Source organism: Electrophorus electricus, chromosome 23, assembly GCF_041902795.1.
Source record: "Electrophorus electricus isolate QZ-2024a chromosome 23, ASM4190279v1, whole genome shotgun sequence".
NCBI lineage: Eukaryota > Metazoa > Chordata > Actinopteri > Gymnotiformes > Gymnotidae > Electrophorus > Electrophorus electricus.
This window is the reverse complement of record NC_137519.1, coordinates 2026953-2045666: the sequence shown is the minus strand read 5'-3', so window position 1 is coordinate 2045666 and position 18714 is coordinate 2026953. Positions and strand designations below refer to the sequence as shown.

General features: G+C 38.0%; 1 pseudogene; it reads right to left on the bottom strand.

Annotated features, from left to right (window-relative positions):
• Nucleotides 1-3096: 3096 nt before the first annotated feature.
• On the bottom strand, nt 3097-11392 carry LOC145653281 (cytochrome P450 2K1-like; annotated as a pseudogene).
• Nucleotides 11393-18714: the final 7322 nt, after the last annotated feature.

The window sequence follows — 18714 nt, the reverse complement described above, 5'->3', positions numbered from 1 at the left end:
ACCAGAAAGAAACAGGGCTTCTATGCATTGTAATCAGTTTATACACTGTTTCAGAGCAAGACATCTTGTTTTTCAGCAAACTGAATAACTTACAATATCCTAAGAAAACACATATATCAAGTGAAAAGATTTTATACAAGGGAGAAACAAGGTGTTTTAACATGTTTGTAATTTGACCATTTAAAGTAATTGCAACTCTGTTTCTACACCTCTAACCAGAAAGAAACAGGGCTTCTATGCATTGTAATCAGCTTATACACTGTTTCAGAGCAAGACATCTTATTTTTAAGCGAACTGAATAACTTACAATATCCTAAGAAAACACATATTTCAAGTGAAAAGATTTTATACAGGGGAGAAACAAGGTGTTTTAACCTGTTTGTAATTTGACCATTTAAAGTAATTGTAACTCTGTTTCTACACCTCTAACCACAAGGAGGCAACGTTTCCATGCATTGTATTCGGCTTATACATAGTTTCAGAGCAAGAAATACTGTTTTTAACCAAAGTGAATAACACAATTTCCTAAGAAAACACATATTTCAAGTGAAAAGATTTTATACCGGGTGGAGAAACAAGTTGTTTTAACATGTTTGTAATTTGACCATTTAAAGTAATTGCAACTCTGTTTCTACACCTCTAACCAGAAAGAAACAGGGCTTCTATGCATTGTAATCAGCTTATACACTGTTTCAGAGCAAGACATCTTGTTTTTAAGCAAACTGAATAACTTACAATATCCTAAGAAAACACATATTTCAAGTGAAAAGATTTTATACAGGGGAGAAACAAGGTGTTTTAACCTGTTTGTAATTTGACCATTTAAAGTAATTGCAACTCTGTTTCTACACCTCTAACCAGAAAGAAACAGGGCTTCTATGCATTGTAATCAGTTTATACACTGTTTCAGAGCAAGACATCTTGTTTTTCAGCAAACTGAATAACTTACAATATCCTAAGAAAACACATATTTCATATAAACAGATTTTATCCAGGGTAGAAACAAGGTGTTTTATCATGTTTGTAATTTGACCATTTAAAGTAATTGCAACTCTGTTTCTACACCTCTAACCAGAAAGAAACAGGGCTTCTATGCATTGTAATCAGCTTATACACTGTTTCAGAGCAAGACATCTTGTTTTTAAGCAAACTGAATAACTTACAATATCCTAAGAAAACACATATTTCAAGTGAAAAGATTTTATACAGGGGAGAAACAAGGTGTTTTAACCTGTTTGTAATTTGACCATTTAAAGTAATTGTAACTCTGTTTCTACACCTCTAACCACAAGGAGGCAACGTTTCCATGCATTGTATTCGGCTTATACATAGTTTCAGAGCAAGAAATACTGTTTTTAACCAAAGTGAATAACACACAATTTCCTAAGAAAACACATAGTTCAAGTGAAAAGATTTTATACCGGGTGGAGAAACAAGTTGTTTTAACATGTTTGTAATTTGACCATTTAAAGTAATTGCAACTCTGTTTCTACACCTCTAACCAGAAAGAAACAGGGCTTCTATGCATTGTAATCAGCTTATACACTGTTTCAGAGCAAGACATCTTGTTTTTAAGCAAACTGAATAACTTACAATATCCTAAGAAAACACATATTTCATATAAACAGATTTTATCCAGGGTAGAAACAAGGTGTTTTATCATGTTTGTAATTTGACCATTTAAAGTAATTGCAACTCTGTTTCTACACCTCTAACCAGAAAGAAACAGGGTTTCTATGCATTGTAATCAGCTTATACACTGTTTCAGAGCAAGACATCTTATTTTTAAGCAAACTGAATAACTTACAATATCCTAAGAAAACACATATTTCAAGTGAAAAGATTTTATACAGGGGAGAAACAAGGTGTTTTAACCTGTTTGTAATTTGACCATTTAAAGTAATTGTAACTCTGTTTCTACACCTCTAACCACAAGGAGGCAACGTTTCCATGCATTGTATTCGGCTTATACATAGTTTCAGAGCAAGAAATACTGTTTTTAACCAAAGTGAATAACACAATTTCCTAAGAAAACACATATTTCAAGTGAAAAGATTTTATACCGGGTGGAGAAACAAGTTGTTTTAACCTGTTTGTAATTTGACCATTTAAAGTAATTGCAACTCTGTTTCTACACCTCTAACCAGAAAGAAACAGGGCTTCTATGCATTGTAATCAGTTTATACACTGTTTCAGAGCAAGACATCTTGTTTTTCAGCAAACTGAATAACTTACAATATCCTAAGAAAACACATATATCAAGTGAAAAGATTTTATACAAGGGAGAAACAAGGTGTTTTAACATGTTTGTAATTTGACCATTTAAAGTAATTGCAACTCTGTTTCTACACCTCTAACCAGAAAGAAACAGGGCTTCTATGCATTGTAATCAGCTTATACACTGTTTCAGAGCAAGACATCTTATTTTTAAGCGAACTGAATAACTTACAATATCCTAAGAAAACACATATTTCAAGTGAAAAGATTTTATACAGGGGAGAAACAAGGTGTTTTAACCTGTTTGTAATTTGACCATTTAAAGTAATTGTAACTCTGTTTCTACACCTCTAACCACAAGGAGGCAACGTTTCCATGCATTGTATTCGGCTTATACATAGTTTCAGAGCAAGAAATACTGTTTTTAACCAAAGTGAATAACACAATTTCCTAAGAAAACACATATTTCAAGTGAAAAGATTTTATACAGGGGAGAAACAAGTTGTTTTAACATGTTTGTAATTTGACCATTTAAAGTAATTGTAACTCTGTTTCTACACCTCTAACCACAAGGAGGCAACGTTTCCATGCATAAATGTATGATTTCTTATATGTGAATGAACCTTAATAATTTACATATAAGAAATCATACATTTATTATAAAACTGAATGTTACTCAGCAATATGAATGATGAGGGTTTAATTTTAGGTGCCAAGTGTTGGGGCAGATAAGTGAGTTACATGTGAATGTGTTGGTCACGTGTGATGAACTTTGAAATCCAGGTTGCACCAGTGCCTGTGAATTTTTAAATAGTATTTTGCCAATATTATTCCAACCTTGAATGTAAATACTACCCTTACATGTTAAAAGTGAATGGATTATGCCAAGTAGTTTACTGCGCTGAGCTTATGGGGAGAGGGGTCAACGTGAAGCCCACAGCTGGCATGAGGTCCAACTGTTCCTCAGACACGCCAGGTGAAACGAAAGTGCTGCAGAAGAGTGGCGAAGAAGAGGAACAGCTCCATCCTGGCCAGACTCTCTCCCAGACACACCCTACGCCCTTAACAGACACACAGACAGACATTTAAAGTACAACATGAAATCTGGAGCACCAGATCAATGACAGAAAATGATTTCAGTGCACCTCCACAGAAGGGCATGAAGGCATCTCTCTTAATGAAGTGTCCCTACTCATCGAGGAAGTGTCCTGGATTAAAAGTGTAAGGGCTCTCCCACTCATTCTCATCCTTCAACACGGATGTCAAAAGAGCAAATACACAGGTTCCCTGGAAAGAATCACAGTTTTAGCTTAAGCAGGAAGCTAGTGACAGCTTTCTCTGGTATGACAACAGTGCAAAATTTAAATTTACGCAGCCATTTTGTCATGTCTTTGTTATATTTATAAACCAGCCAGTTTCAGCTCTCAGTCTCCTACGTACATTTAATAATTTTATCCTATGCATGCTTTTGTTGTATTGCTTTTAGACTCTTCTCAGTTAATCTAACAGCCTGACCTTCTTGATGAAGAAGCCTTGGAAGTTAATATCACAGGTAGTGGTGTGAGGGAGACTCATGGGTACTATGTCTGCCAGTCTCTGTGTCTCATGGATGACTGCATCTGTGTAAGGCAGGTTCTTGTGGTCATCCAGCACTGGCTGGCGGCCTCCAACCACCCTGTCAATCTCCTGTTGTACCTGATCTGGAGCACAACAGAAGATATTGTCTCGTGTTTTTAAGAAGACAAAAGCAATCAACTCCTTCAATATTACAATATAAACAAATACAAGAAGCAACCATGGTAAACCCTCAAACACCATCAAGCACCTCTTTGTCTTCCTCATTGGAGAAATGTCTTGGACACTGGATATTCACATTGCAGTTGGAATTCTTACCTTGTATGTGGGGGTACTTGGCCATTAAGCAGAATGCCCCAGTGGAGCGTTGTGCTGGTTGTCTCAGTACCAGCAGCAAACAGGTTGGAAACAGTTTGAAGGAGATTCTGTGCATGGAACAATGAGTTCTTTTTTCCAGCCTCCTAACCAATAATCAGAAGGGATCAATTAGTCAGCCAACATGAGACCACTTTCTTCCATCAGAGTACAACTGAGTAATACCAGGGATCATATAGAGAGATGTTTGAAAACCATCAAACCACTGGCTTTTTCCATACCAAGCCTAATCAGCTGGCCTAACAGTGAACCAATTCAACAAGCATGAAAAGGTTTTCTTAAGAAGTCCCATTTTATTTATATTTTTAAGGAACCAGTTTTGCTGTGCTAAAACCTATAAAGAAGCTTAAAATCATAAGGTTCCATTTATGCTTGCCAACTTAAGCCATTGTTTCATCCATGTTCATTTGTATGGTGGCCAGGAAGACCCAACATGCTGCAACTACATTAAACACATTCATCAAAACACATGTGCTACATTTCAGAAATGCAATGCAAATTCATGAATGTTATACAAATTCCAAAAACATTTTATTCAAAATGACAACATATGCTACATTTCAGAAATGCAGTGCAAATTCAAAAAACACATGCAACTTCAGAAATGCTACAAATCCAGTCACAACACAATGAAAGTGTTGTTTCAGGGGGACACAAAAAGGGGTTATTCAACCAAACAGCCAGTGAAAAGTAATTTATATTTGTGATTTCCAAAGTTTTGTCACTGGTGGTACAGAATGAACAATTGGCCTATTTGTGCTTTGCATTCTTGCACATGTTTGGTTGTAAAGAATGCAGCCTTAAAGAACACTGATAAAACAAAATCCCAACTAACAGAAATATAAACCTGATCCTGCCAGTTAATAACTAGCTAGATGCATTCAGAGTGTGTTACTATTTTAAACTCCAGTTCAGCCTAAAGAGATTCTGTCGAATACAACTAGGTTTCTGTCCATATACCTACTTTTAGAGCGTTATTGATTTCAAACCATATTTTGTATGTATGTAAAAACAACACACTTGAGATTAACTAGTAAGAATAAGACAATTGACAAGATGGTCACTGTAGCAGACCAGTTAAACTATCAAACCTGAACAAAAACATAGTGTATCCTGTAAATTAGTAACACACTCTGAAGGTAGCTAGCTAGCTAGCTAACTAACTACGTATTAAGCCAGAAACATAGTCGCGTTAAATGGGATTTTTTTTTTCATCAGCGTTCTTTAAAGCTGCATTACAACCTAGCAGAATTAAATATGCAAAACTGCTGAGCATGAATAGATCAGTTGTTCATTCTGTATCAACATAATCCATAACAAACGATATAACCATGGTAATCACAAATATAAATATTTTTCATTAGCTACTCGGTCACCACTGGTCTCATAGGAGTCCATTCCCTCTCCGTGTCCTCAGAAACATGTCCGTCGTGTTGTAGCTGTTATTTGCAGGGTTTCTGAAGTTGCATGCGTTTTTTGAATTTGCATCACGTTTCATTTGCAGCACAGTGGGTCTTCACATTCATCGTACATTTGTGTTATTTTTAATTTTATTTTCTGCAATCTGAACAGTGTTACATTTAACTTTCCACTGAATTAAGAGAGTCAATCAAGGACACTCTGCCAATTGTAAACGCAATGTGTATAAATACTGCTATTATCAATGTTTAAACACCAGTTAAAGAGGTGTATACCAAGCTTGAAACAGGTGTTTGACAGTTCATGACTGAACTTGCTTTGGAGCAAGGGAAAGACATTCCTGTCTCCCATGAATATTGCCCCTATCTGTATTGTGAATTGTGTGATTTTTGTGTGCTTGTTTTTGTCCCACACAGAGCATCACGCACACATGGACAATGTTCCAGACTGCTGGAACTGTCCAAATGCCCCATAATAAGAAGTGATAACGGCCTTTTGAAAGCCAACTTTGATGTTGTCATTCTTGTGACATAGCGAACAGGGAATTCCTTTACACAGTGTGACAATCAGGCTTCCCACACTCATAGAGCTCCTTGTGCAAGTATAGTCAATTAAGCAAAACATGTTAATTTTGTTAGTCTTTCCACTACTGCTTCCACTTACTGTAGTACTAGCAATTAAACTTCACATCTAGTAGTTCTCTAGGTAATGCTGTCAGTTATTAGGGATCCCTGTATGACCTTTATTCTCATTTATCCTGTCTGTTTTTAAAAATGATATTACCTATATGAATCAATACATTAATTCCTTTAGAATTGGTGATTAGTTGCTAAACATCCTATCGATTGTTGATCAAACTCAAAATCTCCCACTGAGATGCAAACGAGAGTTTTCTGTTTCACCATTTGGCAGCCAGATAGTGCTACTGAAGCACTTTGAATTGCCACAGTATATGAAAAGTGCTATATAAATTAACTTAAGTTGCCTATTGATTAAAGGTCAGATTGAGTCGTCTTCTAGTTAGTCCTGTAGATTACTTTTGTTTTCTAAACAAATATTCTCATTTGTTTTATCTGGTTTCTCTCTTTATTCCCTCTATTCTTCAATGTATTATACACTATGCGATTGCTGATTAGTTCAACGTTCCATTAGCTGTCAAGTTTGTGGCTTCACTGGTGGCATTTCTAACCTGTGGTGGATGATCACGAGTTAGACAACTTGCGACTTCCAGTTGAGACTGATTAAAATATTTCCATATGCGATGGTGCCCCATTAATTTACTATAACTATAACAAATTTGATGAGTGCAGAATTATAAATTAGGAGTTCATACCACTACAGAGGTCATATGGATACTCCAAAATATGAGTGGTTGTATATGCACTATGTACAAGATAAAACTTGACACATTAAGCATTTCTGTATACAGCACAAGAAGGACATACCACGTTTTGTTTGCATGCTAGAAAACAGTCAATAAAGCCTCTGCACTCCTGAGGGTTCAGGGTCTCCTGGAGGCTGTGCACAAGCTGCATTATATCCTTCAGAGTTTTTTCACAGTTTGCCATGATAATTTTCCAGTCCTTTAGCCAGAGCCGAAGCCAGGGGAACATATTGTAAAGCTACAAACACACAGATTAACATTTTGTTATGTGCCTCCTACATTTATCCATACATCATCCTATCTTTGTGTCTCTTGCTTATTCAAAAACATAGCAGGGTACCTGTATAGAAGCTGAACCAGTGATCCTGATATTCTCATTGCTTCGGTTTACCATGTTTTGGAACCGAGGATCACTGTATTCAAACCTGCTTCCATATACAATGGCTGAGGTGATATTTGAGGCATTTATACAATAACCAATAACAGGATGTTAAATGTTCCCATATATTACATTTTGGATAAATGGATAATTACATTATGGATAATTTGGATAATTACATTTTTGGCTCAACTACAAAAAATAGTTACTTCTGGTAAGAGTAAAATAGAAAATATATACTTATGTCTCTTACCCTTAAAGTTCTCCACCACTTCCCTCAAATTCCACATCTCTTCTATGATTCTCTCTTCACTCCCTCTCTTGCCCTGCCCAAAGTCCTGCAGGGTGCTAAGGGCAAAGCGCCTCATCTCTTTCCAGTTCTCACCATTAGAAAACAGAATTCCTTGATCATAAACAGAAATCATTAAACCTTTGTTGTTAAACAGCTAAATGTCAGCGAAATGCCATAAATGTAAATGTAAACACAAAATGCAGAATGGTTTTTCATCTTAACTGTGAGACAACTGCATGTTTTTACAATATTTATATAAAACAGGTATTCATGATGAAACACACATTGGGAAACTGCTTATGATCTATTCCAGTGCAAAACCAAATTATAACCATGATTAATAAGGAAAATAACATAAAATAATAATTGTCTTCAGAAAATGGCCTTTTATGAAGAACATTGCTGGCCTGGCTTCCCTCTGGCTGTTTCACAACGGTTTCCCCTTTTCTCCTAATTCTTCTCTTACACTTTAGTCATGCTCTTTCACCATGAATCTTGTTTTATTAATGTTTCCCTTGTTGGTGTCACTCTGGGTGACTTCTCCTTCAGGATATAAACACCTCCCCTGCCCTTCTTTTGGAAAATCTGATCACACCTCCATCCTTATCCTGCCTGCATACAGACAAAACTCAAACAGGAAAAAAGGTTTTCTGATCAGTCTATCAATGGAGTGCAGAGGCCACCTTCACACTTCAGGACTGCTTTGAAACCACAGACTGGTGGATATTTTGTGACACAGCTGGCACTAACATCAATGAATTCTCAGACATATGTGGAATAGACTTTGCATGATCACTGACTACAAAGGAAGTTGGTACTGTGATAGGGGGGTTGACCTCCTCACTTGCAGAGAAGCTAAATGTTCATTATGCTCGGTTTGAGGAAAACATCCCCCTTGCTGCAAAACTCCCAGTAGATCAGGAGAGCTTTGTGTCTGAGGAGGTCAGATCCTTTAAGGCAGTTAACCCACGCAAGGTACCTGGTCCACAATTGGATACTGGACTACCTGATATGCAGACCCAAGGTGGGGAAAGTAGAAAACAGCTTCTCTTCAACACTGACTCTAAACACAGGGGCTCCACAGGGTTGTGTGCTCAGCCCCCTCCTGTACTCCCCATTTACACATGACTGTGTAGCCAAACACACATCTAACATCATCTTCAAGTTTGCTGATAGCACAACCATCCTAGGCCTCATCACAAGGGGAGACAAGTCAACCTACAGAGACAAGGTTAGTGCTCTATCAAAGTGTTGCTACGACAACATCCTCCAGCTCAATGTCAGTAAAATGAAGGAGATGATTGTGGACTACAGGAAGCTGCATTTGGGTGGTCACTCTCGCCTATACATCAACGTATCCCAAGGGGAAAGAGTCGGTTGAGTTTTTCGGTATACACCTCACAGATGACCTCACCTGGTTCAACCACACCAACACACTGGTGAGATCAGCCCAACAGCACCTCTTCTTTCTGTGAAGGTTCAGGAGGTTTGGCCTGCCGCCTGACATTTTCACCACCTTTTATAGATCTAAAACAGAGAGCAAACCCACAGGTTGCATCACTGTCTGGTACTGCAGCTGCACTGCAAGTGACTGAAGGTCCTCCAGAGAGTAGTGAGGACTGCAGAATCCATCATAGGCCACAAACCTCCAGCCTTACAGGATAGCCATCAGTCCTGCTGCTTGGGGAAAATGAAAATGATGCAGCTAGACAGTAGCCACCCAGCACACAGCCTGCTCACTGTGTGTCACAGGCATCGCAGTTCCCACGGCGACATATTTACGTGCTTGGTTTGGTTTCTGTCCCTGGTATACTTGGCTCGGTTTTGTCAAGCTCTTGTTTTGGTTTCGTTCTGTTCCACCCCCGAGCCTGTATCCCCAGCTGTAATTATGTTCACCCGTGTCTGGTAATGTTTATCTGGATCTTCATCAGTCTTGGTTATTTAAGCCCTGTTTTGCTTTCCAGTTTGTCGGTTATTTTGGTTTGCCAGTTGTGTTTAGATTTGGTGTTGCTGTTGCTGTCATTGTCTCTGTTACTTCCTAGTTAGTTTCCTGAAGTCTACCTCATTCTGTGCTGATGAACAGTTTCTACCCTCCTATAAGGCTCTTAAACAGGATGTGAAACAGTTAGTCCTTAGTATTAGTTCTTGGCAGCACACCACTACTTGAACATTTCCACATAGTCACTATTAACATACAGGGTGTAGTTTATCTACAGATTACCCTGGGCTAATATATTCAATAGCAGGAGGCTCCTTATTAGGACTCTTCTGAAGTCTAGTCACCATCTATTCTGAAAAAAATCAAAACAAAAAAGTAAATAAATAATGAATGAAAAACAAATAATTTACCTAATTAAAATTTAAATAGTACCATGATCAACTCACACACACATTCCATCATCTAAATTGGCTGAATAAGGTTTTCTGAATCCTTGGCTGAAGTCATAGAATATGGGACTGATGTCTCTTGTCTCCAAATTCTTCTGCATGATTCACCAGTGCTTGTTTGACAGTTTGATATCCTGTCAGGACAACTACTTTCTTTGGACCAAAATACACAGTGAATATGGATCCATATTGTTTTGACATCTGCAAACACAAATTGGATGGATAAAAAGTTTTCTGTTAATACAATGTACTCTATACAATGGGTTGATGGATTTTTTTGAATTTTAAGTAAAGACACTGCCATATTTATTTATTTAGTTAGGGTTTCAGAAGTAATAATCACATTGTTGAACTTGTGACTTTATGAGTCAAGACTGATTTAACATAGTCCTTAAATAATAATTAATTCATTAATTTTCCCTGCTAATCAGAGTGGTGCGGTAACGTGCGGTGGCCCGAGTGCCGTAGGGGGAGCGGCAGGACGCACAGACTCCTCCGACTGGGACGAACATTTATTCACATTTAACATGAAACACTAACGGCACTCACAAGAATCACTCACGACTGATACAAACAAGAAACGATTAACATTAAACACATACGGTGAACACTAATACAGTGAACATTGACTATGCTACAGCACACGTTACAGAATAACCAACCGCTACAGCACGCACTCTCCCTCGACAAAAAAAGTAATTCCTAGCGGGGGGTGCATGAACATCCTCTGCACCTCTGCCTGGATCCCAGGATATTGGGGAGAGGACCGTTGTCTGCGTCTTCTCCGGAGGTAGAGGGGAACAGCCCCAGGAATTTCTTGGGGGGGGCCTCAGGCGGTTGAGCCCGGGCCAGGGAGGACCGAGGGGCACCACAACCACCAGAAAGAGGGCGGTTGCGTGGAGCCAGCGGGATCTCCCAAGACCCTTCTCCTCAGCTGACTCGCCAGCGAAACTGGAAAGGTCTGCCCAAAGCCTCAGAGGCAACCCGCCTCTGGGACGCTCTTAGAGCGGCGGGAAAGAGGAGGACCGTTTAGGGATGTCTGGAACCGGGGCGGACGTGCACCCCGCGTGTCCGCTGAGGCCTCGGACACGTCAAGGAGCCTGCGGGGACGGCGGGCGCCACGTCACAGCGCCTTGTGTTTGTGTGTTGGTGCTATTGTGTGTTTCTGTTTGCGCCTTTTGTGTTTACAGGCGCAACGTGTGGTGGAGTGTACCGGACTGCCCCGAGAGAGGCAGGGAAGCTGCCTTTCTCTCTCTCCCCGCGAGGTCTCTCTTGCTGGCGGCACCTGGCCCGCCTGGGCGCCGGGCACTGCCATGCTGTGTTTGTGTGTACGTGTACACGGTACCTGGAGGTTCACGTTCATTGGACGGATGCGTCGGGATCCGCGCCCCTTGGGAGGGGGTTCTGTCACGGAACGCTCGCCTCCCGCGATTCACGTGGTTCGACCCGCCATGTGCAGTGCGAGGACTGTCTTGTCTGTAACCACACCTGCACCTCGTATATACACCTGCACCTTAATGTATATAAACGCGTGTTAAAGTGTGCAGGATGTTGGTTATTGTTGGCGTAATGTCTGAATGTAATGTGTTTGTTAGATGTATTCTTGTGTATCGTGTTTGTTTAACTTTAACCATTTCATGTTCCTTGTTTGTGATAAGCGTGCCATTGTGTCGTTTGTTAATAAATGTTCGTCCCAGTCGGTAGAGTCTGTGCATCCTGCCCCTCGCCCTACGGCACTCGGGCCGCCGCACCTTACAGGTGCCCCAAGTAATCTTATCATTTTTGATTGCCAATTTATTGAGGTGATCATAACACTATATTTGTGACAATAGCTGTTGTAAAAAATGCTATATACCAACTAGCTAGCTATCTTCTCCGTAAACTAGCTACTGTTAGCTCACACCTACGTTCCATGCAAACATTATTGTAAAAAGTAGAAAAATGAACATTATGAAAACTATTCCAGTGTTTAATTAATATCACTTCCACTTTGTAAATATTTCTACCATGTGAGTCACGTATCTGTGACTATCATGAACAATTGCATCATTTCCTAGATGAGGCAGATGTAAAAGGAGACATTTACAGCGAGGCATTACTTAGCCATTGTTGTAAAACAATTATTTTGTAGCCTTCTTGTCATTTTACTACCTTAACCCTTTCCTTTTATAAGCTGTTTTTTAATCAGTAACAATTTATGAAACATTAGCTAACCTACTAATATGCAAAAAATAGGCTTGTCTTCATAGCCAGAGTACACATATTATACTGTTACTGTTCCATATTACACAGGGTACTGTTCTGAATGTTTCTTGTAGATAATGGTCTAATGAATCATTGCTTGGTCTTACTAAATGCTACGCTGTCTGCCAGTTCACACAAGCCACCTGTTGCAGTGTTGCTGTCAATGTATGTCAATTAGAATTCTGTCAGTGGAGGTGCTGATGCCATCAGGGGCTGCTGTGTTCTCGCACACATAGCTGGCACTAAATAACAGGTCTAAACCAAGTTAAGAATGCACTCTTCTCGGTAAAATTTAATTTTTAGCTCTGAAAATGACCAAGGTGTGGACCTCAGTGACCTCATAGCTAGCTATGAGCATGCTCCTAAAGTTAAAGGGGAACTTCATGGATTTGACTAATTTTCTTTATCATTCAATGATTTAGACATAAACAAAGTTATTAAGAGTTTTTTGGTGTGAAATGTGCATTTCTAGACACATTTAGTAATTAGCTGTCAGAGTAGTTCACAGTGGTAGTACTAGAACCACACGTTGTGACGTCTACACTGCAAAAATAGTCACTTAATCTGTTCTCCAAAATGAGCAGTATCTGTCTTCTAAGTTTGTATATGATGATGGTAAAAGAGTGATAAACTTTAAAAACTACATCTTTGGGTCCTATTTTTCCTTACAACATCCTCCATGTGTCTCTCCATCCTACACCTCCTGGTTCTTCTGCTTGTGTGTGTGTGTTCAGTCACTCTCCTTGCATTCAACCAACCAGCAGGTCAGCAGGTGTAGTGTTACGATAGAAATGACAAGTCACCATTTACTACATAATTAATGTGAAGTAGCCCTATTTTGTTAGAATAACTTGAAAGTAGTCTAAAAATGTCATTTTATTTATTTTATTTTTTTAATGCCCTGGCCAGTATTCTTTGGCTGCACTTTAGGGGGACATTGATTTTATTTTTCAATTTTCATTAGTGATGTCACATACGTCATTGTTTGTATGCAGACCTCTACAGGATTTTATATTTGAAGGTTCAGTTTTACAACTAGCTGACTGGGGATTTAGGAACGACAATATCACAATATTTTTTACTAATATCAGCCTTTATCCAGTAGACTCAGTATAATGTGCAAACAGCAGTAAGATGTTGTAAAGGGATTGTGGGGCAAAACATGGGTGCAAATTCACAGAGCTGATGGACCTGGAATGTGGAACAGGTTGCACTGAATGGTGGGAGATGCTAGAGTGACGCTGAAAGGACAAAAGCTGAATGTGACATCATCAGGAACAAGGCGCGATTAACAGTACTCATTAAGTGACGATTTATTAATGAAACACACAAAGAAAACAAAGCAGCTTCAAATAGAAGCAAAAGAAAATAAATGAAAATAAAATAAAATTAAAAACAAGCAGGAACGCTACTAAATGGTGGGCAGGCTCAGCAAAGCCTGTAACAGCAGGGTTAGGGACCATCAGTAGGGTCAGAGCTGATGAGATAGCACCTCTTTTATATCTGAGGTCAATTTTTCAACTAGGAGTGAGATATTGTATTTATTTGATGCTATGAGTTTATGTATTTGTGTTAACATTTTCTGAGGTTTAATTTAGTGTAGTTATATATATGGCTAGGGGGAGTATGGTTACAAAAGTGTCTGATATTGACTGTTTTCTTTAAAACATCTTTGTACAAATTGAAAGTGACAGTTATCTGGTATGTTGTATTTTTCTGACGTCAAAGAAAATACCAGAGAATAACTGTGCCCGGCTGATTATACCTCTCTGCCTCCATGTGCAAAATACAAAGGGTTTGTTATTGATTAAAAACATGGGATTGTTCCATAAAGTTTGATCATAGGGAGAATAGATGCAATTAAGAATTTTGTTTGAAATCTACCAAGTATTCAAGGTAGTACTTATTGTATTGTATTCATAACATTTCAATTTTTTAATAATTTTGTTTATGAATGGAATGCTATTGATGCCTACTTCTTGAATTAAGCTCCTCAATGTCTAATCATGATTGGTTTAAATTACTTGTCCAGTGTCTGATGTAAAGCAATTGGTGGGAAAAGAAGTAGTAATAAAAATTTGTATTAATAAATAAATTTAATTTTGAGGTTGACATTCAGGTACATGCTGATGGCAAACACCTAGAAATCACAGAGGGGGAGAGTTAGAGAGTTAGTGTGCACCTTCTGCAGTTGTTTGACACATTTAGGTCCTTTTCAGGATACGAGATTAACTGGTCCAACTTTTCCAACTGGTCAGCTCTTACATCTTTGAACAACATGGCCAGTTCAATTCAACTACCCTCCTTATTTCCTGTTAATGATTCATTTAAATACCCGGGGTTTGATTCTTTCTTCTTTATCAGTGATGGCAATGGACAATTTTCACACCTTGCTGCAAAAAATTGAGATGATTTATATAGGGAGAACACTGAGAACATCTCTGGGATAAAAATGAATATACTTCTACAACTCAGCTATCATTTTTACATACTCCTGATTTACCTCCCACTCCCTGTATAAATGACATAGGCTACCGTGATTTGGGCTGGCATTTCAACAAGCAAAATGGCTCAGTTTTTTGGCTTGATACATCATTGTTTATTCAAAAAACCTTTTTCCATAACTCTTTTTCACATTTTGACTTTAGCAATATTCTGACTTTTCCATCTCATCCTAGCGTAAAAATCTTTTTGTGATATTTGGGTGTTTGGGCTTTTTCCAATTCTGCAAAAACTTTGTGGACAGAAACCCCACTACTGATGGTGTCTAACCCTGTTGAGGGTCCCTAACCCTACTGATGGTCCCTAAACCTGCTGATGGTGCCTAACCGAGTTTACGGAGGCAGTAGGAGGGTTTATTGGAAAACTGGTGGACGAAATGATTCCAAGAGCCACCATAAAGACATTTCCCAACCAGGGTGAGAAAAAAACCATCTGCAAGCCTCTGAACTCTCACACTACTGCCTACAACGTGGGGCTCATCAGGAACATGAACAAGTACAAGTCTGTGGCATACGGAAAGCACAGGGCGGTGAGAGAGCTGAATCAGCGCTATGGGAGGAAACTAGAGTCACAGTTCCAGCAGAGTGGCTCTAGATCCCTGTGGCATGGACTATGGATAGATACATAAATATATATACCTACAGAGAGACAGATAGACACAAACCTACCGATAAATACCTGCAGATGGATGGACAGATACATACATAAATATACATACCTATAGATAGATAGATAGACACATACCTACCGATACGTACCTATAGATGGATAGACAGATACATAAACAACTATACATACCTAAAGAGCGATAGATAGATACATACCTATCAATACATACCTGCAGATAGATAAAAACATAGATACATACCTGCAGATGGATAGACATATACATACATAACAATACATAACTATAGAGAGAGATAGATAGGTACATACCTACCAATACATACGTGCAGATAGATAAATACATAGATACATACTTTCTGATACATACCTGTAGATGGATAGACAAATACATACATAACTATACATACCTATAGACAAATAGATAGATACATACCTACCGATACGTACCTATAGATATCTATCTATAGGTACGTATCGGTAGGTATGTATCTATCTATTTGTCTATACAGATACATAAATAACTATACATACCTAAAGAGAGATAGATAGATACATACTTACCGATACATACATGAAGATAGATAAATACATAGATACATACTTACCAATACAGACCTGCAGATGGATAGACAGATTCATACATAGCTATACATACCTATAGAGAGAGAGATAGATAAATACCTACAGATACATACATGCAGACAGATAATACATAGATACATACTTACCGATACATACCTGTAGATGGATAGACAGATACATGCATTACAATACATACCTTTAGATAAATACATAGATACATACTTACCGATACATACCTGTAGGTGGATAGACAGATACATACAAAACTATACATACCTACAGACAGATAGATAGATATATACCTACCGATACGTACCTGCGGATACATACATAACAATACATACCTATAGAGAGATAGACAGATACATACCTACCGATACATACCTGCAGATAGATAAATACATAGATACATACTTACTGATACATGCCTGCAGATGGACAGACAGATTCATACATAACTATACATACCTATAGAGAGAGAGATAGATAAATACCTACAGATACGTACGTACGTATAGATGGACAGACAGATACATAAACAACTATACATACCTAAAGAGACAGACAGATATATACCTATCGATACATACCTGCAGATAGATATATAGATATACACTTACCGATACATACGTGCAGATGGACAGACAGATATATACATAACTATACATACCTATAGACAGATAGATAGATACATATCTACCGATACATACATAACAATACATACCTATAGAGAGATAGACAGATACATACCTACCGATACATACATGCAGATAGAGAAATAGATACATACGTAGCGATACATGCGTGCAGATGGACAGACAGAATCATACATAACTATACATACCTGTAGAGAGAGAGAGAGATAGATAAATACCTACAATTACATACCCATAGATGGAAAGACAGATACATAAACAACTATACATACCTAAAGAGAGATAGAGATACATACTTACCGATACATACCTGCAGATAGATAAATACATAGATACATACTTACTGATACATGCCTGCAGATGGATAGACAGATACCTACATAACAATACATACCTATAGAGAGATAGATAGATACATACCTAGCGATACATACCTGCAGACAGATAAACACATAGATATACACTTACCGATACATACCTGCAGATGGAAAGACAGATACATAAATAACTATACATACCTATAGACAGATAGATAGATACATACCTACTGATACATACGTGCAGATAGATAAATACATAGATAGATACTTACCGATACATACCTGTAGGTGGATACACAGGTACATACATAACTTTACATATCAATAGAGAGATAGATAGATACATACCTACCGATACATACGTGCAGATAGATAAATACATAGATACATACTTACCGATACATACCTGTAGGTGGCCAGACAGATACATACATAACAATACATAACTATAGACAGATAGATAGATACATACCTACCGATACGTACCTGCGGATACATACATAACTATACATACCTACAGAGAGATATATAGATACATACCTACCGATACCTACATGCAGATAGATAAATACATAGATACATACCTAGCGATACATAACTGCAGACAGATAAATATATATACTTACCGATACATACCTGCAGATGGACAGACAGATATAGACAGAACTATACATACCTATAGACAGATAGATAGATACATACCTACCGATACGTACCTATAGATGGATAGACAAATACATAAACAACTATACATACCTAAAGAGAGACAGACAGATACATACCTATCGATACATACCTGCAGATAGATAAATACATAGATATACACTTACCGATACATACCTGCAGATGGACAGAGATATATACATAACTATACATACCTGTATAGAGAGAGAGATAGATAAATACCTACAGTTACATACCCATAGATGGATAGACAGATCCATAAACAACTATACATACCTAAAGAGAGATAGATAGATACATACTTACCGATACATACGTGCAGATAGATAAATGCATAGATACATACTTACCGATACATACCTGTAGGTGGATAGACAGATATATACATAACTATACATACCGACAGACAGATAGATAGATACATACCTACCGATACATACATGCAGATATATAAATACATAGATACATACCTGCAGATGGACAGACAGATATAGACAGAACTATACATACCTATAGACAGATAGATAGATACATACCTACCGATACGTACCTATAGATGGATAGACAAATACATAAACAACTATACATACCTAAAGAGAGACAGACAGATACATACCTATCGATACATACCTGCAGATAGATAAATACATAGATATACACTTACCGATACATACCTGCAGATGGACAGAGATATATACATAACTATACATACCTGTATAGAGAGAGAGATAGATAAATACCTACAGTTACATACCCATAGATGGATAGACAGATCCATAAACAACTATACATACCTAAAGAGAGATAGATAGATACATACTTACCGATACATACGTGCAGATAGATAAATGCATAGATACATACTTACCGATACATACCTGTAGGTGGATAGACAGATATATACATAACTATACATACCGACAGACAGATAGATAGATACATACCTACCGATACATACATGCAGATAGATAAATACATAGATACATACCTGCAGATGGACAGACAGATATAGACAGAACTATACATACCTATAGACAGATAGATAGATAGATAGATAGATAGATAGATAG